The following is a 23,627-nucleotide window of genomic DNA, read 5'->3' on the forward strand; positions in this document are numbered from 1 at the left end:
CCTCAAAAATACACTTTTCCCAAAAGATTTCCACAATTTTGGCCACTACTATACTTACAAAATAATAGGGAGATGTATCTTCCAGACATAAAAAATGCAAGTAGAACAATAGGAACCACCTTTGGTGGGAAGGTAACTACTCCGTGTGCCTTCGGTGTTGAGTCATGCTGGCCACATGACCATGGAGAATGTCTTTGGGCAGTGTTGGCTCTTCGGCTTTGAAATGGAGATGAGCACCGCCCCCTAGAGTCAGGAACGACTAGCACATATGTGCGAGTTGAACCTTTAACTTTAACTTTAACCTTTACAGTAACAGAGCCTATCAAGTTTGATTGTGTTTCCTGTTTCCTCTTTTCTATTCAGGTGAATTGGGAGGGCTGTGTGTCTGTTTTCATAATTCTTCTCCATCATTTGGATTTAGCTCAGTGTTTCCCTTCTTGTTGCTTTGGTAACAAATTGTCCTGTTTTCTGTCAATGTCAACCTCTTTGCTCTCGATATGTTGCAATGTCCTTGGCAGTGACGTGCGGTGAGGTTTATGACTGGTGAGGCACTGACACAGTGCTGGGTTTCAAATATTTTTAGACTTGTGGACTTCAACTCCCAGAATTCCACAGCCAGGCATGCTCAGTTCCAATTTAAAGCGACAGCATTTGTTTTTCTCCTTTGCTCCTCCTTTCTTTTTCTTTTTCTTTTCCTTCCCCTCCTTCCTCCCTCTCTCCCTTCCTCCCCTCTCTCAAACACACACACACACACACACACACACACACACATGCACACACACACACAGAGAGAAGTTGGATTGGACTATCTCTCCTACCCCTTCCCTCTCTCACTCACTCTCAAACAAACCCCCCCACAAACAAAAGTTGGATTGGATATCTTTTCCAGTGGCTTGAAAGCAGCTCCTCTGCCATCCCCCCCATTCCCCTGCTGCCTTTCCCAAACACCTCCACCATTGCAAATGCAGCCTGCTGTCTGGGTGGGAAATGCCTGGAACACAATAAAGCCCACCCACCACCTCCTGCTGGCAGGCTGGGGTGAGAGGAGAGGCAGAGAAGCCGGAGGGGAGCCGATCTGAGCGTTCCAAAAGAAAGAGGCTGGGGGGAAGTGTGTGTACTACAGCATGGCTCTTTGCCTGGCTTCCTGCCTCCTCCTGTGGTCTCCTCAGTGCTCGCTTGTGCTCTCCCTCCCCAAGTGTAGTTTGATTGCAGGCGGAGCCACGTTGCCTTTTCAAACTTGTAATCAGTGAAGCTGGGCTAGATTTTTATATAGTTTTATCCAGCTGTGTGTGTGTGAGAGAGAAATGAATGGGGGCCTGGGGAGGAAGTCACTACACTTGGGGAGGGAGAGCACCAGTGAGGAGACCACAGGAGGAGGCAGGAAGCCAGGCAAAGAGCCATGCTGTAGCACACACACTGGCCCCACAACATGGCTCTGCTTGCAATCAAACTACTCTTGGGGAAGGAGAGCACAAGCGAGCCAGGGTCCTTCCCTCCAGCCTTTGGCCAAAGTCCTGCACAGCACCAGGAGGATGAAGTTTGAATTCCTCCCCCTCCCTCCAACCCACACATACCTTTTCCAGCTTTTTTTAACAGTTAAGCAGAGTCATCCACGGTGAGGCAGTAACTAGCTCAGCTTTTTCCTTTTCCTTTTTTTTTTTTCATGATGAGAGTGGTGAGACTATGCCTCACTTGCCTCACCTGACTGTACGTCACTGTCCCTTGGTGTACTTCAACTTTGCTTCCTGTTGCTTGAAGGAGAGGTATACAGAGCGTTCATTTGGGCCTCACTTGAAGGCCCTTTAGTAAATATTACCTGATTTAACTTAGGGGACTGGAGACCAAAACATATGAAGAATGGTTGCAGGAACTGGGTATGTCTAGTTTAATGAAAAGAAGGACTAGGGGAGACATGAGAGCAGTGTTCCAATATCTCATGGATTGCCACAAAGAAGAGGGAGTCAAACTGTTCTCCAAGGCACCTGAGGGTAGAACAAGAAGCAATGGGTGGAAACTAATCAAGGAGAGAAGCAACTTAGAACTGAGGAGAAACTTCCTGACAGTTAGAACAATTAATCAGTGGAACAGCTTGCCTCCAGAAGTTGTAAATGCCCCAACACTGGAAGTCTTTAAGAAGATGTTGGATAGCCATTTGTCTGAAACAGTATAGGGTTTCCTGCCTAGGCAGGGGGTTGGACTAGAAGACCTCCAAGGTCCCTTCCAACTCTGCTATTGTAATTGTAATTGATTCAGACAGAGAACCACTGTACCCAATTTGAGAACACTTAGTAGTTTTTATTAAATTATCCATTAACTACCATATTTTCCGGAGTATAAGACGCACCTTTTCCCCTCAAAAAATAGGCTGAAAATCTTGGTGTGTCATACACTGAATACAGCATTTTTTGCCTCTTGAAACACTGTCCCCTTCACCAAAATGGCCATGCATAGCTTGTAGGGGGCTCTTAGAGAAGTCCTGGGGGATGGGGAGAGCAGAAATGAACAAAATACAGGCCATTTTTTACTCAATTTTGCCCCCCCCCCCAGCGCCACAGGAGCACTCTATAAGCTTCCTAATGCCCTTTTTTTTTTGACAAAAAAACGGGCCATTTTTGGCTTGTCCCCCCTCCCCCCGGGAACACTCTACAAGTCTCCTAAGGGTTATTCATGCCCATTTGTGAAAAAAGGGGGGCATTTTTGTGAAAAAAGGGCCTGTTTTTGTGAAAAAAAGGGCCTGTTTTTGTGAAAAAAAAGGGCCTGTTTTTGTGAAAAACGGGCGGTTTTGGGGATGTTTGCAGAGTGCAAAAACTTGTTTTTTGCTTGCCTCTTCGAAACCTTGGTGCCTCTTATCCTCTGAAACGTCAAGGAGGAAACTCTAGACTTTTGTAGACAAAGGGTTGTCCAATCTCTTCTTAAAAATCTCCAGTGATGGAGCACCCACTACTTCTGGAGGCAAGTTTGTTCCACTGGCTGATTGTTGTCACTGTTAGGATATTTCTCCTTATTTCTAGGTTTGATCTCTCCTTGATGAGTTTCCATCCGTACCTTTTTGTCCTGACCCTTCATCATCTTCGTAGCACTTGTGTGGTTGACCTCGAGGCCTCTTCCCAGGTGACATTGCACCATAGATACAGTAGTCTTCCATTCTGATGGATGATGGTTTTATCCTATAGAATAGCTGATGGGGTGAACCGCTCTCTACTATTGTCTGTGCATTCTACATGCCTTGGGATATTGTAAATCCTTCTTGTGTGTAGAAAGTTTGGTGCAAACGTTAGATTCTGCATCTCTATGCTACAGCACTCAGGAAACAATATGGTGGATGGGAATGATGCATCTATTATCACTGAGGATTTTTGGTAGATCTATCTATCTATCTATCTATCTATCTATCTATCTATCATCTATCTAATCTATCTATCTATCATCTATCTAATCTATCTAATTATCTATCTATCCATCCATCCATCCATCCATCCATCCATCCATCCATCCATCCATCCATCCATCCATCCATCCAATCTATCTTATCCATCTAATCTATCTATCATCTATCTATCTATCTATCTATCTATCTATCTATCTATCTATCTATCTATCTATCTATCATCTAATCATCTATCTATCTATCTATCTATCTATCTATCTATCTATCTATCTATCTAATCTATCATCTATATCATCTATCTATCATCTATCATCTATCTAATCTATCTTATCTATCTATCTATCTATCTATCTATCTATCTATCTATCTATCTATCTATCAATCTATCATCTATCTATCTATCTATCTATCTATCTATCTATCTATCTATCTATCTATCTATCTATCTATCTATCTATTATCTATTGTATATATGTATGTGTGTGTGTATGCATGTATGTTCCAGTATAACTCTGGAACACCTTGAACAATTTCAACCAAACTCGGTACACAGATGACTTAGTCTCTGGAAAAAAATACTTTGGCGGTAAGACATCCCAAACACACTTTGGTGTGTGTGTGTGTGTGTGTGTGTGTGTGTGTGTAGCCCTCTGTGGGCATGCGAGCCGTCATCCAAGTGTGTGCCTCCTGACGTCCAACTGATTTTTGGGTCTCTGCCACGCATGTTCGGGGGGGCGGGATGAATTTGGGAGATGCATGTGCATGCACAGGGGGTGCACACATGTGTGGGGTCATGCACGTATGTGCAGGGTGTGAGGGCAGTCCAGGGGGGGTGCAGTACGATCCCCCACAACCTGTTTTTCCTCCCAGGAGGCTGCAGGGACGCCTACTAGGCCCAAAATTGGGCATGGGAGCCATCATGCCCGCATATACAGGGGTGAGCGCCAGGGGGGGGTGCTGTTACACGACACTATAGGTATAATTCATTCCTTTTCCTGTCTAATACAGGATTAGGATAAATAAATACCAGGGCAACACTGGGTTATCAGCTAGTTTTACTGTAAATAAAATTAATGCAGAAATAGGACCACCATCTGGAAGAATGGATGGACAAATTATATGGATATCATGGATTTGCTCACCCTTGAATTAGTCGGTGATTACTTTCCTTTAGAGACGGTAAGCATAAGAAGAAACCTCATTCAACTCACACGCACGAAATCAATATTCAAGATTAACGACAGTAAAAATGGTTTTGGCTTCTTTTTTTGAAAGTATCTTGTGTTTCACCCAAGTGGCCAAGAGTTACCTTTTCCCAGAAATACTTGAACAGTGACGTTCAGCTATAAATGCTGAACATCGGTTAATTAAAAAAAAAAAAGGAACAAAAGCTATATTTCATGGAAAGTATCGCAAGTACTGTTGGCATGAGAAATCCTGTTTTCCTCTCCTCCCATGGAGGAAAACCTTTTGCAGACGAAAGGAGGAAAGGGTGCCGCCGTGAAATAACTTTCTGGGGTTTGAGGGAAAAGCTGTCTGTGGCTTTTTGTAACGATAGTTTATTATGACTCGCTTCTTCCCTAATTAAATACGCAAGGATTTCTCCTTCAGTATTAATGCCGCATAATGAAACATGGCCCATACTGTAATGTGACATCTGGCACAAACAGCCATCATTTTTCTGTATTAAGGATAAGAACTGGAATGCTCGCCGTTCATGTCTGGACTTCAAAGGCTTCAAATCCAGATAATTTTGAATAATGTTAATTGCTTGGATCCATTTCAGCCCGGTTTCCAATCGGGAATTTGGCATTGAAACTGCTGTGGTTAGCTGTAAGTCACTCTCAAGAGCCTTTGGACTGGATTGTGGGCAGTGCGTAGTAAAACTGAAGATTTTCAGTGGTTTCTTACTCTGCCTATGTGCAGTCCCGCCAAGACACATAATTGTGGCTCAGTGGATTTATTAATATTCCCTCCCTTCACCAAAAACTCAGAACTGTCCCAATTAAGTCCAGCCACAAGCAGGCCGATTCTAGTCCAGAGAGCAATGGCCAGTGAGTCCACAAGGCACTTGAAAGTTTCCCAAACAAGATAAACCCATCAGGCAAAATTAATTCCACAATACAAGAGGGTGCACGAGGCAAGAAGGGTCCAGAGTTCACAAGGCACAATGCAAGTTGGTGTCAATCCAAAGCAAGGCAGGGAGCACAATGACCAGAGAATGCACAATTAGGACATGAATATGTTGTTCCCAGCATCATCCCTATCTGTCTGCTGTGCTAAATAGGCAGCTTCTGGTGCAGCCCATCAAGAAGGGAGAAGATGCCTCCTTGAGAGTAATTGGGCTGACCTTCTCTGTTCCTGCCTTTTCTCTGCCCTGCGTGTTCTTGGATCAGGGCAGAAGGCAGTTCCTCTTCCTCATCGCTGATCAGCTGCAGCTGCATGCTTTCCCCACCTGGAGCCTCAGGGCTGTCCTGCTGCAGCTGTGCTTCATCCAAATCCTTCTCATACAGCTGCTCGGAGCCATTAACCAACTCTCCTCCAGACTTGCCTGGAATTGGTTCATCTTCCTCCAAGCGGACATCTGGAGAGATAACCGGGGAAGCATCTGGCGGAGTCATCAGAGCCTAGCTGCATCTATCTAGCTCTAGCGAGGCCATGAGTCATCACCATCTGAACGTTGTAATTTGGCAGATCTTCATGTCCCACTTTCTTACTTTTCTCTGGTTGATTGTAGGAACTAGGAAGCCTCTTGGACATGACATATTGTCTTGCTTCTTCCATAATAGAATAATTGGAGTTGGAAGGGATCTCGGAGGTCTTCTAGTCCAACCCCCTGCTCAAGCAGGAGACCCTATACCAGGATGTCAAACTCAATTTCCTTGAGGGCCTCATCAGGGTTGTGTTTGACATGGGTGGGTGTGGCCAGGTTGGGTGTGGCTACCTCAACATCACTTGTGTGGGGACGCCTGTGATGACCTAAGTGCTCTTCCAGCAAAAACTGGCTCCTGAGCTCCGTTTTCAGCTGTGATGGCCTCCTGCAACCCTCTGCCAGTAAAAATGGAGCTTGGGAGTGCCGCACATAGCTCTTCCTGAGCTCCATTTTCACTGGTAGAGGCACTGCGGACTGATCTTTTACTGTTTCCAGGGTGGCCCTGCGGTCCAGATCTAATCATCCCGTGGGTCAGATCCATCCCCCAGGCCTTGAATTTGACACCCTTGCGCTATACCATTCTGGACAAATTGCTGCCCGATCTCTTAATACAATACAATACAATACAATAGCAGAGTTGGAAGGGACCTTTCCCCCTTCCCTTTCCCTCTTTCTTTCTCTTTCTTTCTTTCTTTCTTTCTTTCTTTCTTTCTTTCTTTCTTTCTTTCTCTACTTTCTCTTTTTCTTTCTCCCTTCCCTCTCTTCCTCTTTTTCTTTCTGAGTTGGTTTTCAGCAGACCAGATATTAATTACACAGGAATAACAGAATAACAAGAATTGGAAGGGACCTTGGAGGTCTTCTAGTCCAACCCCCTGCCTAGGCAGGAAACCCTATACTGTTTCAGACAAATGGCTATCCAACATCTTCTTAAAGATTTCCAGTGTTGGGGCATTCACAACTTCTGGAGGCAAGCTGTTCCACTGATTAATTGTTCTAACTGTCAGGAAATTTCTCCTCAGTTCTAAATTGATTCCCTCCTTGATTAGTTTCCACCCATTGCTTCTTGTTCTACCCTCAGGTGCCTTGGAGAATAGTTTGACTTCCTCTTCTTTGTGGCAACCCCTGAGATATTGGAACATGATAACAATGTCTCCTCTAATCCTTCTTTCTATTAAACTAGACATACCCAGTTCCTGCAACCGTTCTTCATATGTTTTAGTCTCCAGTCCCTAATCATCTTTGTTGCTCTTCTCTGCACTCTTTCTAGAGTCTCCACATCTATTTTACATCCTGGCGAACAAAACTGAATGCGGTATTCCAAGTGTGGACTTTCCAAGGCCTTATAAAGTGATATTAACACTTCATGTGATCTTGATTCTATCCCTCTGTTTATGTAGCCTAGAACTGTGTTGGCTTTTAAAATCCTTCTTAAAACCCTCTTCTTAAAACCCTCCAGTGTTTGAGCACACACAATTTTGGAGACAAGCCATTCCAATGGTTAATTGTTCTCGCTGTCGGAAATTTTCTCCTTAGTTCTAGGTTGCTTCTCTCCGTCACTTTTTTCAGTGTCATATTAACTTTGAGCGGCCACTAAATGAAGTATTGTAAGTTGAGGATTGCATGCTGTCCAGAGAATTGGGGCTTGTGAGCAATACCATTAAAGAAACCAGGAAATAAGGAATTATAGAGGCTTATCTCTGTTGGCCGCCCGCCTCTCCAGCAGCCGAATCAGATGAGGAGGTGTGGGAGTCAGGGTCAGCATCAAGGCAATCTGAGAGCTCTGAGGGAGAGGAGGGGAGCGGATCTGGCAGGAAGAGAGAGACAGAGACTGAGCCTGGGCCGTCCATCAGCCCTCAGTCAATAGCTCCCAGGTCTGGAGGTGGCTGATGAAGAAGAGGAGGAACAGCTGGGTCCAGTGCCTGACGCGTGTATGCACAGAAGGTAGAGGAGAGGAGAGCAGTGGAAATTCATGGACTGATCCTTGGGACAAAAGAGTCACCGCTGCTAGCGAAGCCCCACCCTAGCTCTGGAGATAAAAGGCAGGGGGCCAAGATGAATAGATGGGGTAGACAAATATTCATAGTTTTAGGATTGCCAACATGGTCGCTAACGTCAGATGACAGATATAGCACAAGAAGAAGATGACAAATATTCATCTTCTGGGCAGATAGACTTGTTATCCTGCATTGAGAGATAAACTATTTGATGGGGCTGCTAATAACAGAATCCTAATAACAGAATCTTTGAGTTCACTTCAGAGGGTTTGTCATGTTTGGGCAGCTGGATCACAACAGTTTCTCTCCTTAAACCTGAAACCTATTGGCTATAAATTTTAGATAACCGGTGTCTACTTTTCTCTCTGGTGCTTTCTGTATCAAGTTAAGGTAACCGAGATAAACTGGAGGATTATACTCCGGGTTTAATTTTTATTGCACCCTAATGCCATTATCGTAATGCCTGGGGATTTTAATGCCAGACTTGGTAGTTCTCTACACCCAACTTAAGAGTGTTCTTCTGCTATGTAATATCATACCCTCCTCCTGCCTCAAAATGGGCTATTTTAAATACATGGTTTAACCAAAGGGGTGGGGGAGAAGAGAAGAGATGGATGCTATCTCAAGTGACCATTAATTTTAATCTCTCTGGTTTAAATGGATCTGTTGAAAGGGACCGAGCGGTGGCATTTACCTGCTGGGGTGAGTGCAGAGGTTGCAGAAAGGATAAGTTTACAACCAGGAATGGGTTGCTGCTGGTTCGGCCTGGTTTGGCTGAATCAGTAGTGGAATTCAGGCCTGGGTTGCAGAACCAGCAGTGACCCACACCATATGCCCCCAGTCGGGTTCCCTCACTGCCGCTGATGTCGCTGCCATGTTGGACTTTAGTGACTGCGCATGCGCAGTTCCACATCAGTGGTGGGTTGCAGGCAGTACACCCCGGTACAGGAATACTGGTGCCTGCCGGGAGCACCGGGTACCGTTCTGGTATGGTGCTCTGGAGGGCCCACCCACCCCTCAGCTGTCCTTACCTGTGTCTGAGCTCTTCGTCCCTTCCGTGCATGGAGCGAACTGTGCCTTTGCGATGCTCCACCAAGCAGCTGGCGCATTGCGGAGGTGTCACAGAGCATCGCAGGAGGTAAGGACGCATGTGCATGCACTGCATGTGGTGGCCGCCGGGCCCAATTGCACCATACCCGTTGCACCAGGATCCGGAACCCACCACTGTTACGTATCATATCTTTACTTAGCTTACATTTAATTATCTTTTAGTTACAATCCTTGCTATTCAATGTTTATTACAATTCCATTAATCTGCTATATAACATGGCAGGCAATATGCACCTCACTTGTATTCATCTTCTTAAAGGTTCTATATGTATCCATATTCCTAATACTTTAACTTATATTTAATTATCTTTTCATTATCATCCTTGTTATTCAATCAATTATCAACTCAGTTTGCTAATTATGTAAAATTGTTCTGCGCATGTGTGCAGAACAATTTCCGTTGAACAGCGCACGCACGCACGGGTAGTAAACCCACTCCTGTTTACAACTGACAATCGTTCGTGTTGTGTGATTGTTCAAAGTTACAATGGCACTGAAAAAAAGCGACTTACGGCCGTTTTTCACACTTAACGACCCTGGCAGCCTCCCCATGGTCATGTGTTCAAAATTAGATGGCTGGAAGCCAGTTCGCATTTATAATAGTCACGTTGTCTCCTTTTGCAATCTTTTTACAAGCCCGGTTAGTGGGGGAGCTAGCTTTCACTTAACAACTGGACTACCACGTCGTACAATTGGGCAAAGCTCACTTAACCACTGTCTCGTTTAGCTGCAGAAATTGTGGAATCAGTTGTGGTCAATGAATCTTCAAGGGGCTGAATGGTGCATGACACTTTCCTTTCTGGAAGTCAAGTGGATTTGAAGCAACGTCCGAGTATTTTCCTCTTATTGTAGAGGAGAAAGATGGATCACCAATGCTGCTCTTGTTTTCTGTGAAAAGATTTCTCTCACACCGTCACTTCCTGGAAATCAGTGGGTTTTCTCTAAATCAAATGAAGGTACGGAGACCTTGATGCTCTCTGAGCTTTCTTGCAGACGTTTCATTACCCAACTCGGTAACATCATCAGTGCTCAGGGTGGATAAAAATCGATGATTTTTAAAAATTTTAATGGAATTTTTTTATTTTAATCAAATTTATTTTAATAAAATGCTTTTGGAGTAAAAATCTATCTAAAGATAGTTTTCTATTTAAGATACATTAATAATTTAGTTTATTCAGTATGAAATGCAGCTTAGTTATGTACGAGCCTGTATATGCTGCAATATTGGGATGGCGGTGAGTCAACAACAGATCAGAGAAAGAGCTGCTGCGTGGCAGAGGTGACTGTTGCACTTTAAAAAATTATGATTTAAATCAAGTTGATTTAGCGCAGTGAAGCATTTGGTTTAAGAAGATGCTAGCAAGTATAACTTGTGCACCCACATGTTCCCTAAATCACTTTTTCCCATTGAAGCTGGATTGCTTGCAAGACTCAATTATTACTTGCTACTTGGCTGATTTTTTTTCAACAAATGTTCAAAGTATAGCAGGATGGATGGTTGAAGAGAGATTGACAGAAATCCATTTTATTACTGTGTTCTGACCTAGGCTTCCCAAAAGCACAAAGCCGACTCCTCGTCCTGATAAAACCCCTTTTATTTAGTTTAAAGGCAATTCCTCTCCAGCAAAGTTCCAGCAAACAGTCTTTCAAGAGATTTTACAACTACAGAACTTTATCAGGTGTGGAGAGCTGCCAGGCCAATATCTTCCAAACGCCACTCTGTAGCAGACAATACTTGGCAAGAAGTCAGGAACAGATTTTCACTCTAATGAATTGAACTAATTGTCTCCTGCAAACTCCTCTTCCCTTTCGCTCCTCTTTATTCCTTATGGGAGGGGCCATTCAATGTCCACTCGTACCTTTACTCCAGTGGTGGGTTTCAAAAATTTTTAGAACCTATTCTGTAGGTGTGACCTGTTTTGTGGGAGTGGCTCAATGCCCTTTTGACTGGGTGGGAGTGGCTTGGCAGTCATGTGACTGGGTGGGAGTGGCTTGGCAGTCATGTGACCAGGTGGGAGTGGCTCGGCGGACATGTGGCTTCCTGAGAGTGGCTTGGCGGTCATGTGACTGGCTGGGAGTGGCTTGGCGGTCATGTGACTGGCTGGGCATGGCCAACTTGTAAAATGCGAAACTCACTAAACAACGCTCTTGCTTAGCAACCAAAATTTTGGGCTCAATTGTAGTCATGAGTTCTCTTTCTTTCCTTTCTTTCTTTCTTTCTTTCTTTCTTTCTTTCTTTCTTTCTTTCTTTCTTTCCTTTCTTGTCTCTCTCTCCCTTCCTCTTTCTTTCTCTTTCCTTCTCTCTCTCTCTTTCTTTTCAAAGGGACACAGATGTTATGCACCATAAAATATATGGCACCTTACAAAGCTGACCCACCAACTGAGCAACAGACACTTCACTGCTGTGAAAAAAATATTCCTTGTATTTACATAATATTCCACCTTTTATAGGCTTTATAAACATATTTATTTCCATAAGAGAAGAGAGAGATCAGCTGGCAGAAGTGGCCCTCATTGTTAATCTGAGGGGACAACCAGCTTTATCTTCCCTTTTCATCCAAAACTGGTGAAATAGTAGTTATTCTGAACTGGTGGCGGAAAAGGATGTAGTGAGGGGCCACTATTTTTGTCTCTTGTATCCACGCAATATAAAGTCATTATTGCAGGTGCCTTATTTGTCTGGATGAAAAGAACAGCTTGAGAGGAACAGACATTTCATCAACTCAGCTACCCTATCAGATTTAATACTGTTTGGACAGAGATTAGCTAGCTAGCTAGCTGGGTAAATAGAGATTGATAATGATGGATGGATGGATGGATGGATGGATGGATATAGAGGAGGGAGGGAGGAAGTTCCATCTTCTGAATCCATTTTCCAGCATGGGAAATATTCTTTGAAATTTTGTAATGAATCCAGATGTACCGAAAAATGCCTTTGATATTTACAGGATGGACACCTTTCACAATCTTTAATATGTCAACATTATAGAAAAATTAGTTGTTATAGTCCATCATCTTATATCCAGAAAGGATCCTAAGATCAATTATATTTCCCCAAAGAGTCTATCCTTCCCTCCCTCCCCCCCTCCTCTCTCTCTCTCTCTCACACACACACACACACAGCTGATCTGGGCACATAGACGGTGGCGGTGGGGATAGAGCTTGTTTTAGCTCTCCGCCATCCCAGAACTGCGCCCCCACCGGGGAGTTCTGTGCGGATGTGCCTGGCAGCAGCGGCAATAGCAGCCAGGGGGGGGTGAGCTTGCCTTGGCTCTCCGCCATCCTGGAACTGGGCTGCACTGGGGAGTTATCCTATGTGGATGCACCTGACAGCAGCAGCTGTAGTAGCGGTGGCAGAGCACACTCTGCCTTCGGGGGTCTGTTCTCCCAGCCAAATCAACTGCAATGAGGATTTCTGTGTGGACGCTCCCAGCGGCAGTGTGCTCAGCGGCAGGAAGACCGGGCACCTGTTCCTTCAAGCGGTGGTCCCTTCAAGCAGGGCCTGAACCAGCCATGGGGAGGGTGGGTGGCCTCTGATGACCTCCCACCCTGGCAGCTGCCACATCACATTGCAGGCACCCAGGGCGGCCTCGACCTCGATCCTGCCACCTCCAGAGCTCCTTTGTGTCCCATAGCCGGCTGCAGTTGGCATTCTTCTAGCGATCCTTCCTGGCTGCACTCCCAGAGCGGTTACATGGCAGTGGTACGCGGCTGCTGACCAACCCAGGGCCCGCCCAGAAGCCTGGAGAGGAAGGATCGGTAGGAGAAAGCCAACTGTTGCCAGCAATGGAGCACAAAGGAGCAGCCGCCCAGCAGCTGCCACGTCCCATTGTGGGCGGCCAGGGTGGCCTCAATGTCCTGCCTCCCTGCCACCTCCAGCCCCATGCAACATACCCTCGGGAAACCCCCGGTTCTGCTGGGTGGCCGCTCCTTTGCGTCCCATTGCTCCTTTAGATCCCGTTGCTCCTTCGCATCCCCTTGCAGTTGGCTTTCTCCTGGAGACCCTTCCTGGCTGGGAGAGACCTTCTGCCCCAGAGAGGAAGGAATGCCAGAAGAAAGCCAACTGCAATGGGATGCGAAGGAGCAATGGGACGCAAAGGAGGGGCCGCTTAGCAGCTGCCATGTCCTATTGCAGGCACCCAGGGCAGCCTTGGCACCCGCCTCCTTGCCGCCTCCAGCCTCGTGCAACCTCCCCGTCAACCCACTGATCTCGGAACACTCTGCTGGATGGCCTTTCCTTTGCATCCTGTTGCCAGCTGCAGCCATGTCCGGGCAGGTGCTGCACCCCCAGAGCGGTCACATGGCAGTGGCGTGTGGGCTGCTGACCATCCCAGGGCCTGTCTAGTTGTTTCTGGAGGGGGCAGGCAGACGGGCAGCATCCCTCCCCACTTCTCTGGCCGCCTGCAGCCTCAGCTGGGCAGGCAAAGGAAGTGGGTGGGCGGGGCAAGCAGGGTGTGGACGGGCGGGGCGAGCGAGCGATGGCGACCAGGTGGCGGGTGGGGGGAACAAGTGGGGTTGGGGGCAGACCAGGTAAGGGACCGTTCCGGTACGGGGACTCCGAAAGCTGCGGTACAGGAAGGCACGCTAAATTCTACGACCCGGTAGGCGCGTACCAGTGCATACCAGCTGAAACCCACCCCTGCTTTACTCCTGAGTTGGCCCTTGTTCCTTAGCTGTTCCCTTCTCCTGGCAGCCCCGTGCATGCCCACACTGGGAACAGGCTCCAGCTCTTCTTCTGCTCCACTGATATCCGATTTCGAAGGCAGCTGATAACTGTTGGATGGCTCTGGCCCCATCTCTGCCTCTGACACAGAGCCCTCATCAGAGCCATTCCCCAGACTCCAAGACTGGCCCATGTTCCTCCCCAACCTCCTCACTGTTGGAGTCTGCCACCAGCTCCACTGGCCACTGGCGGGCCACAACAGGTATTCAGAGGGCTTCCGTAGAGTTGAAACAATGGGTTCTTGAGAATAAATTCATACTCCATAGCGAGTTGTCCATAGCAAGTTGGATACAGCAAGTTGGTTGTGGCGAGTTGGCCGTGGCAAATTGTCATAGACCCATGGTCGTAAGTCAAGGATTACCCTTGGCTAGTTTGGTAGACAAGAAAATTCAGTCCAAGTTGAGCCGAGTTCTTTGCATGCCTTTGTTCAACAGGTTACTTTTCAGTTTACTATTTTTATTTAAGCTAAGGCAGACAACTAATAGCATTGCCATTAATATTAAATAGAGCCTCTGATCGTACCGGAAGATGTTTCTAAAGGATAAAGATCCTAATCCTTTTAAGCTAATTGCAATGCCATATAAGTAGCTCATCATTTTTTACACTTTAGACATTCCCTATCAGGGCCTATGAAATCTCAGATGGATAAACGACTGCTTTATTTACCGACAAAGATGGTGGAGAATATCTTTGAGAAAGACAGCTGTCATTAGAAAGCAGACAGAGGTTTAGATTAACAGAGTTGGAAGGGACCTTATAGGTCATTCAGTCCAACCCCCACCCCAAGCAGGAGACCCTACACCATTTCTGACAAGTGGCAGTCCAATCTCTTCTTGGAAGCTTCCAGGGATGAAGCTCCCACAACTTCTGAAGGCAATTTCTGTTCCATGGGTTGATTGTTGTCACTGTCAGAAAATTTCTTCTTAATTCTTGAGGAGAGACTGGACGCGATAGTGTGCATGCGTGTGCCCACACCCATAATGCAATGCCCCCCTGCATATGGGCGTGCAATGCCCCCACGCTCCCCCTGCGCATGTGCGCATTACCCCCCTGTGTTCCTCCTGTCACTCACTCATGCATGCGCAACCCCCACCATGGCTAGCTTTGGGCCTAGCAAGCCTCCCGGAAGCCCCCTAGGACCAAAAACGGGGTGCAGGGAGGGGTTCCAGCCTAGGCCTCCTAGGCCCAAAACGGGCCATGGGGGTGCTTTCCCCGGTGGTCCCCCTGCCCCCGTGCATGCACATGCAACCTCCCGCTCCCTTGTGGGTGCATATGCATCTCCCACATGTGCAGCAGATACCCCAAAATCAGCTGGCCAGCCAGGGGCACGCACACATGCGTGGTGGAGCTGAGCTGGGGCGACGGCTTGCGTGCCGCCTGTGCTACTTGTGCCATAGGTTCGCTATCACGGGTACAGGGTCTCCTTCTTGAGCATGGAGGTGGAGTAGAAGACCTCCAAGGTCCCTTCCAGCTCTATTCTGAATTTGAATGTAGAGGTTCTGTGCCTATCCTGTCCCTGATTTCTAGCTAAACTGTTAAAATACCAAACAGTGAAATATCTGCAGTTGAGCACAGCTGTCAGTTACAGTTAATAACAGTCAGCCTATATAAAGGTCTGCCTGTAGCTACTTTGATTGATTGCTGAAACCAAGGCCTTGCCAGAAATTAGTGAGCTGTTAATAGCAATCATCTATGGTGCCTGCTAACTTTGTTAGTGCTGTATTAAAGCAGTAAAGACTTTGGCATTAGGGAGTGTAATTGTCTTAATAACGTACATGACTGCTTTTTAACAGGAAGATGTAGCATGTTGCGAAGGATGGGAAATGGCATGTATTCTCTTGGAACAAATCTCCATCTGGGTTCAGTTCCAGGTGGGGAGAAAGACACTGGAAACAATGGTGGCTGTTTGGAAAGATGGTTTAATGGTGGACAGGACCCCATGACTTGAGATGCTGGGCAAAAAGGCACATGGTTGTGTGTGTGAGAGAGATTTATGCCCTCTCTGGGCTTTTGAATTTGAGCTTGTATTCTGATTGGTTGTCAGACTCCCATGGGACCAGGCAGGAGCAACTCTGTAGCCTGTACTAAGTCCCAAGCTTGGTTGACTTTTGCTGGGTGATGATGTAATGAAAGGGCTTTGGGATTCCTGTTATGGCTTTGCCTGAAGGAGATAGATCTTTGTTATGTAAAATCAGGGGTGGGTTTCAAATTTTTTTACTACCAGCTTGGTTGGCGTGGCTAGGTGGGGAGGCATGTGACTGAGTGGGCATGGCCAACCTGTCATCACTCATGCACACTCAGTCATATGACCCAACCCCCCAAGCCACAGCCACTGAAACGGGACTCTTTGCTGTTTCCCGGATGACACTGAGGGCGAGCAAGCAGCCTGCTCTTGAAATGAAGGCTGTGGACAACGGCCTTGGCCCTGGGCTCTTGCTCTGTCTGCCTGGGATGCTCTGCCTGCTACATCGGCCCGGGAGATGGAGCCCGGGGAGGAAGAAAACAGCTGTTCATGCAGTCCCATCCAGCATTCCCGCCAACTGGAGATCTGCCTGGGAGCCCTTCAGAGGCAACAGACCCAACGGAGGCAAGCACTCCTCTCGGTGGGGCGGCTGTTCCCGCAGCTCGCCCACTCCTGGCCTGAAGCCTTGCGACCCTCCTGCCCGGCCAGGCATGGCTCACTTGCACCAGGAGGCTCTTGGCACCGGCGATGGACAGTCGGACGTGGCGCCACCTCCTCCAGCCCGGGCACAGCCATAGCCAGCCAAGTGCCCTCTGCATACGGGCCTCTCCGGGAGCCCCAAGGCCTTAGCTGGGCTGGAGGAGGCACTGCTGCTTCCGACCACCCATCACCATGGAGACCCACTGGCCTGTTCGTGTAAAAACAGATCTGCTTTGATTTAATATGTTACAGTACCATCTAAAGTTAAACCTGAAAACAAACTGCAAAAGAGAATTTCTCTCAACTTTTAAAAAATTGTTTGCCGAAACTATAATTTTTCTGGCAGTTGTCATTTCTGTTGCTAGCTTAGGCTAACTTTAATCTTTCGGCTAAACTTTCTGTTCAACATATGAGTGTCATTTTTTTCAAAAGTATTTTTCCAATGATCTTGTGATGGTCTATCTCTCTCTCCCCCCTCTTCCTCCCTCCCTCTCCCTCTCTCTTTCCCTCTCTGTCACTCCATCTCTGTCTTTCTCTCTCTCCATCTATCATAAGAAATACTTTACAGTGATGGTCCGTTCCATTTAAATGAGGATCAGGCTGCAAGCAACTTCTGAATTATTTATCAACATTTTGATTATTTTGCATGCCAAAACAATTAGACACAAGAACGGTGCCCCCTTCCCCCACACCATGCCATCACTCTGCTAAACAACTACTTTCCACAACACGGTCTTATGCCCTAGGATGTCAAATGGGCAAATAGGGCTGTATTACTATTATCCTTCACATCTTTCCTATTACCTATTTACTTAGCTTCTTTTGACTATAGGTTTGTGGTTTGTATCTTATTATTTATGTTGATTGCTTAATAGTATAGGGCAGTGCTGGTGAACCTTTTAGACACTGAGTGCCCAAAATGCACGCCCGCATGCCCAAACTAAAAGGTGCACATGCGTGAACAGGTACACGGAGATCTGAACTGGGGCAACACCGCGCCTGTCAGCAGAGAAGGTTCTGCGTGCCACCTCTGGCACTCGTGCTTAGTGGGGACTAGTTGGACTAGATGACCTATAAGCTCCCTTCCAACTCTGTTAATCTGTATCTTATTTGGTAGCATCACTGAGTGTTGTATCTTATGTATCTTTATGATGACTGCACTTTATGATTATGATCATGATTTATCATTTGTTCCTTTTCTGCACAATGAGAGCTTTTGCATTGGAGAGAAATTCCTTGTGTGTCCAATCACACTGGGCCAATAAAAAAATCTTCTGTTCTGCTCTGATCCTGTTCTGTTCTTGTTCTGTCTGCTCTGCTCTGGTTCTGTTCTATTCTTATTCTGTTCTGCTCTGCTTTGTTCTCATCCTGTTCTATCCTTGTTCTGTTCTGCTCTGTTCTCTTCTCATCCTGTTCTATTCTTGTCCTGTTCTGCTCTGCTCTGCTCTATTCTATTCTGCATTCTACCCTGCATTCTGTCCTATCCTACCCAGTTTTTAGGCTGCTACATCTTTAAGGCTCCCAATAATTTGCAAACCTCTTAATAAGCACCGCACAGCATTTTCTGATACTGTGAATGTGGCAGGAAAGGTTGGTATGAGTAGCCTAGCTAGTAAGATGCTCAAGTGGAGGGTAATTTTAATTATCCTTCACTGGCGGGGAAGTTCTGAGCTTTGGGTTTTCATTGCATCAGAAAAAAGTAACACGGCCATCATCTTCTCACATCAAGGAGAACTTGGAACAACTTCTGCTCATTCTTTCCTTTGATGTTTGCTGAACGAAAGCTTCGGTCTCCCACCATCTACATATGGAACAATTCTTCTTTTATGGGGAGATGATTCTTTTCCTTTTTGATCAGCGCTGGCTGGCGCTCTTTCCCCCTTTCTTTGGATGTATCCATATCCATCTCTCTCTCTCCGTACGTACGTACGTACATATCTATGTCTGTCTGTCTGTCTGTCTGTCTGTCTGTCTGTCTGTCTGTCTATCATCTATCTATCTATCTATCTATCTATCTATCTATCTATCATCTATCATATCTCTATATCTATCTATCTATCTATCATCTATCTATCTATCTATCTATCTATCTATCTATCTATCATCTATCATATCTCTATATCTATCTATCTATCTATCATCTATCTATCTATCTATCTATCTATCTATCATCTATCTATCTATCTATCTATCTATCTATCTATCTATCTATCTATCTATCTATCATCAACAGATGGTTGGTAAAGGGGTGGCTGTTAGCTGTCTCGCAGCTCTCAAATATGAAGCCCAAACTGTGTGGGATGGGATGGAAGCTGTTGGATGATTTATAAGAGCGCCATCAGTCAATGATCTCTCGCTTGAGTTTGCCCCTCTGGTGGAATTAGGCAACCCTGCGGCCTAACTGACGACAATATTGTGATGCCTGCCGCTGCCTCTTCCTTATTTTTATTTTATTTATTTATTTATTTATTTCATCAAGCATATGTTAGATAACATATATACGTATAAACATGATTTTGAATACATGAAATGGATACGAATAAAAGGGAACATTAGGACAGGGGTGGTAGGCATGCTGGTGCGCTTATGCACGCCCCTTACAGACCTCTTAGGAATTGGGTGAGGTCAACAGTAGACAGTCTAAGGTTAAAGTTGTGGGGGGTTTGGGGAAGAAATCAGAGAATCAGGCAGTGCATTCTAGGCATTGACCACTCTATTGCTGAACTTGTATTTTCTGCAATCGGGTTTGGAGCAGTTTACCTTAAGTTTGTATCTATTGTGTGCTCGTGTATTGTTGTGGTTGAAGTTGAAGTAGTCGTTGACAGGTAGGACATTGTAGCAGATAATTTTGTGTACTACACTTAGGTCAGACTGTAGGCGGCGTAGTTCTAGGTTGTCCAAGCCCAAAATTTCAAGTCTGGTGGCATAAGGTGTTCTCTTGTGAGCAGAGGAGTGGAGGACTCTTCTCGTGAATTATTTCTGGACTCGCTCAATTGTATTAATATCTGATATGTAGTGCGGGTTCCAGACAGATGAGCTGTATTCAAGAATTGGTCTAGCAAAAGTTTTGTATGCTCTGGTTAGCAGTACAGTATTACCAGAGAAGAAGCTACACAATATTAAGTTAACAACTCTTAATGCCTTTTTGGCAATGTTATTACAGTGGGCTCTGGCACTTAGATCCTGGAGGAGAGTCTGCTTAAACAGAAGTTACACCCCCCTTCCATGAGTTGTCAGAATGAACAAAGAGATGCTGCAATAAAGCTATTTGACGTTCATACTTAGTTAGCCCTGGATGAACGGATAAGAAATATTCCCAGGAAGAGATGCAGCTGTTTTAATGAGTTGCAGACCAGAGCTATGTTCATAGCTCAAACTCTTGTTCGTGGATCAACTATAAATTACAACTCAGGCCTACCCTGAGTTTCTTAGCAAGCAAGTATCGGAAAATACCCACGCAGGAAGTATATATATTAAAAAAAAGCAAGTAGGGGCTAGAAAGAGTTAGCCAAGTGGCAACCGTTTTGTATAAAAGAGGGTTTAAGTGGGAGTGGGATCTGGTTTCAAATCAGATCTTGGTTTAAATAATGGTAAAAAAAGGAGCTACCGTCTGAAGTCAACAATTTCAGCTCTAAGCTGGTTGCCTTTATGTGATTGAGATTCAGGTGTGCTTCTCAAGCGGTGCGCATTTGCGGGAGTCGATCGCCATTTGAATGCTTCACAGCCAGCTTCTGGCAAGCAGAGTCGGTGGAGAAGCTGGCAGGGGTACCGCAAGTCGGGATCATATGACTTTGTTCTCACATAAAGCAGCAGAAGTGAGGTTGTGCATCTGTCACAATCTCGTGATTTTGCTGGTCCCATTGTACGTGTCAAGCACCAGGAAAATCAGGAGAGATAGACAGTTCAAATGGCAGTAAGGTTGAGCCCGCTACAAGAATCTGAACTACTAACAGTCAAGGGAAATTAGCTGGGGAGAAGAATTCAAGGAGGACTGGACTGAGATCTCTTGTGAGCATGAAGGGACTCAAGACTGATGATGCATTTGACTCCTCCCTCGGACTCAGCCTGGTCATCTCCTACATTGTGTTCCTAAAGCGAGGATTACTTGCACACATTTTAAAAACTTCTGACAAGGAAACACATGTGTACTATAAGCTTAATACCCCTTGCTTCCCTTTGCCTTTGCATACAAAGTTAGAAATCAGTAGGCAAAATACACGCAAAAGGAAAGCATCCAACAAAAACCCCAAGAAGAGAAAGAGAGATGGATAATTCCTTTCACTCTATCCTGTAGCTTCCCCAAATTATCCCAGCCATTTGGGTCCTCCCAATTTCTTTACAGGTATGTTCTCAATTTATGACACAATTGAGCTCAGAGTTTTGGGCATTAAGTCATTGTGGTCATTAAGGAATTCACTGCTTGGCCCAATTCAATTTTGTCAAGCAAGTCACCATGATCATTAAATGAATTATGAGTTTGTTAAGTGTACTATGTGGTCATTAAGTGAACCGAGCATATCCAATTTGGGTTTTTTGCCCCTAATCCTGCTGGAAATAATAAAAATGTTGCAAATCCCAGTTGCAATGTGACCCAGTTGCCAAAATGCAAGGGCAGGGGGTAGTCATAGTAGCTATAAGATGCAGCATAGGAGGGGGGCATCTCCCCGCAATCACTTTTGGCCTCCAGAGTGCTCCAGGAGGACGTCCTCAACTCAGAAGTTTATAAAAGGGAGGAAAAGTAAAATGCTTTACTTTTCAGGCTTCCAGGATTCTGCTGCTATAGCCTATGTCAATAATTTATAGATCTAGTCTTCCTGCAGAGTCAGTTTCTTGATCTGGTCTCTCCCTTGTATGGTGATCAAGTAGATCAAGTAAGTATTAAAGAAATAAAATCACAGAAATGTACGCCTCCCTATTTTTATAGGTTTAGAAGACCATATCTGCAGAGGTGTGGTCCTTTGTCATGCCAACCATGCCCATGCCCACCATGGCCACGTCCAGCCCCCCACCTGGGCCTCCGAGGTCAAACCCAATCCTGATGTGACCCTCAAGGAAATTGAGTTTGACACCCCTGCTCTAAGCCATTGAAATTTTGTCTGTTCCACTTTCTCCTTTTGCATTATTTTAAACTCCCAAGGTGATGTGGTCATTTCCTTCAAAAGTGCCTACAGTTTCAACTCTTCAACTCTCTTTTTCCCTAGAAAGCCAAATTGTTTTGTTCTTTTGTGACCTGTGAAATTAAAGATTCCGTAAAATGAATTGGAAAAAAAAATCTGTGGATCTCGTAAACTTGAACAAGTTGATTTCCCCACAAACTTCTAGGTAGTTTGAAGTCTCACCTTATTCCTATGTCCTTCCATTTTAAGGACCAAGAAGGAATTATCCATATCTTCTGGCTGGCTTTTGATATTACATTTACATAGTTTCATAATTACATAGTTTCATTCCCTCTCCTTCCAAATATTGCTATACAGTATATTATTATATAAAAGTTTAAACGAAAGTATAGACCCATTAAAAGATGCTGTCAGGCCTGCAGCCATCTTCTCGTTTGGATCTTTGGTCTGCCACATTTTCTATTATACTACTATGCATTTTCTATTGTGGGAAAATGGGAGGGGGATTGTATGGAGTTAGATGATATGCAGCCATAACAAAATTCTTTCTAGAAAGCCAAGGTCATCCTTTGTCTTTGCACCTCTGCACCTGACGAGAACTGGATGGCTGGAACTGCCAGCATGGCAGTGGGAGATTGGACCATGTGATGGACTTGTGGGTGTGGGGGCAAGATCTTGAACTTTCAACTAGGTGGGGAAAACCGGGAAGCTTTCAGATTCGGGTTTTCCCAGATGTGCCAACATGGCTTTCTTAATAAATAGGAACTTTGAGCAATACTTTGCCTTGGATTCTGATTTACTTTTGGATGTTCTTTGAAACCCTGACAGATGCATTTCACTGCATACAATTCAACAAAGAAATATCAACTTGGAATAAGAAATATAATACTAATACTAAGGTGTAGAGATTCATTTAAAGAATACAAATCAGCGGCAGCTTGATCAGAAAATTTATAGACTGTGTTATTGGGTTCCCCATTAACTCTACAAGTGAGACTTATAAAAATATTTTATTTTAAAAATAGATTTTTTAAAAAGGTGTTTTTATATGTTAAGATTTCGTGCTTTAGCTATTAGGCAAGATTAGGTAAAGGTTCCTCTCGCACATATGTGCTAGTTGTTCCTGACTCTAGGTGGCGGTGCTCATGTCCATTTCAAAGCCGAAGAGCCAGCGCTGTCCGAAGACGTCTCTGTGGTCATGTAGCCAACATGACTAAATGCCAAAGGCACCAGGAACGCTTTTACCTTCCCACCAAAGGTGGTTCCTATTTTTCTACTTGCATTTTTACATGCTTTCAAACTGCTAGGTTGGCAGAAGCTGGGATAAGTAACAGGAGCTCACTCCTTTACATGGCGCTAGAGATTCGAACTGCTGAAGTGGCAACCTTTCTGATCGATAAACTCAGCATCTTTGCCATTGAGCCACCACGTCCCTAGTAGGCAAGATTACAAGGAGGTAAATTCACAAGGAACAAATAGTTCTCCGCTTATAACAATTGAGCCCCAGAATTCCATTGCTAAGCGAGACAGTTATTAAATGGCCTTTTTTGCCACTGTTGTTAAGTGAACCATTGCAGTTGTTAAGTTAGTCACATGGTGATGAAGTCCATCCGGCTTCCCCACTGACTTTGCTTGTCAGGAAGTCGCGAAAGGGATTGCACGACGCTGCAACCATCGTAAGTACACGCCAGTTGCCAAGTGTCTGAATTTTGATCATGTGACCAATCTAAGGATGCTGCAACATTTGTGTGAAAAATGACCATAAATCACTTTTTTCAGAGCTGTTATAACATCCAGTGGTCATGAAACAAACGATTGTAAGCGTAGGATAACTTGTAATAAGCAGGGTTTTTTTTTCCAATTCAAGTTTTTTTATTTCTTAATACAAATTCTACATATTATAGGAACAAAGTGTTGTCTTTTTCTTTTACCTCCTCTCATTTACATAGTCCATTTTGCATCATAGTCTTGTTTTCACTT

At 45.1% G+C, this 23,627-nt stretch overlaps 1 protein-coding gene across 2 annotated transcripts in view; it reads left to right on the forward strand.

Moving 5' to 3' along the window:
* Window positions 1-23,627, forward strand: part of RET (ret proto-oncogene) — a 146,482-nt gene that overhangs the window by 52,451 nt on the left and 70,404 nt on the right. The gene's annotated exons all lie outside the window — the stretch shown is intronic.

The sequence above is a fragment of the Natrix helvetica genome, assembly GCF_964273705.1.
Source record: "Natrix helvetica genome assembly, chromosome: 5".
Taxonomy (NCBI): Eukaryota; Metazoa; Chordata; class Lepidosauria; order Squamata; family Natricidae; genus Natrix; species Natrix helvetica.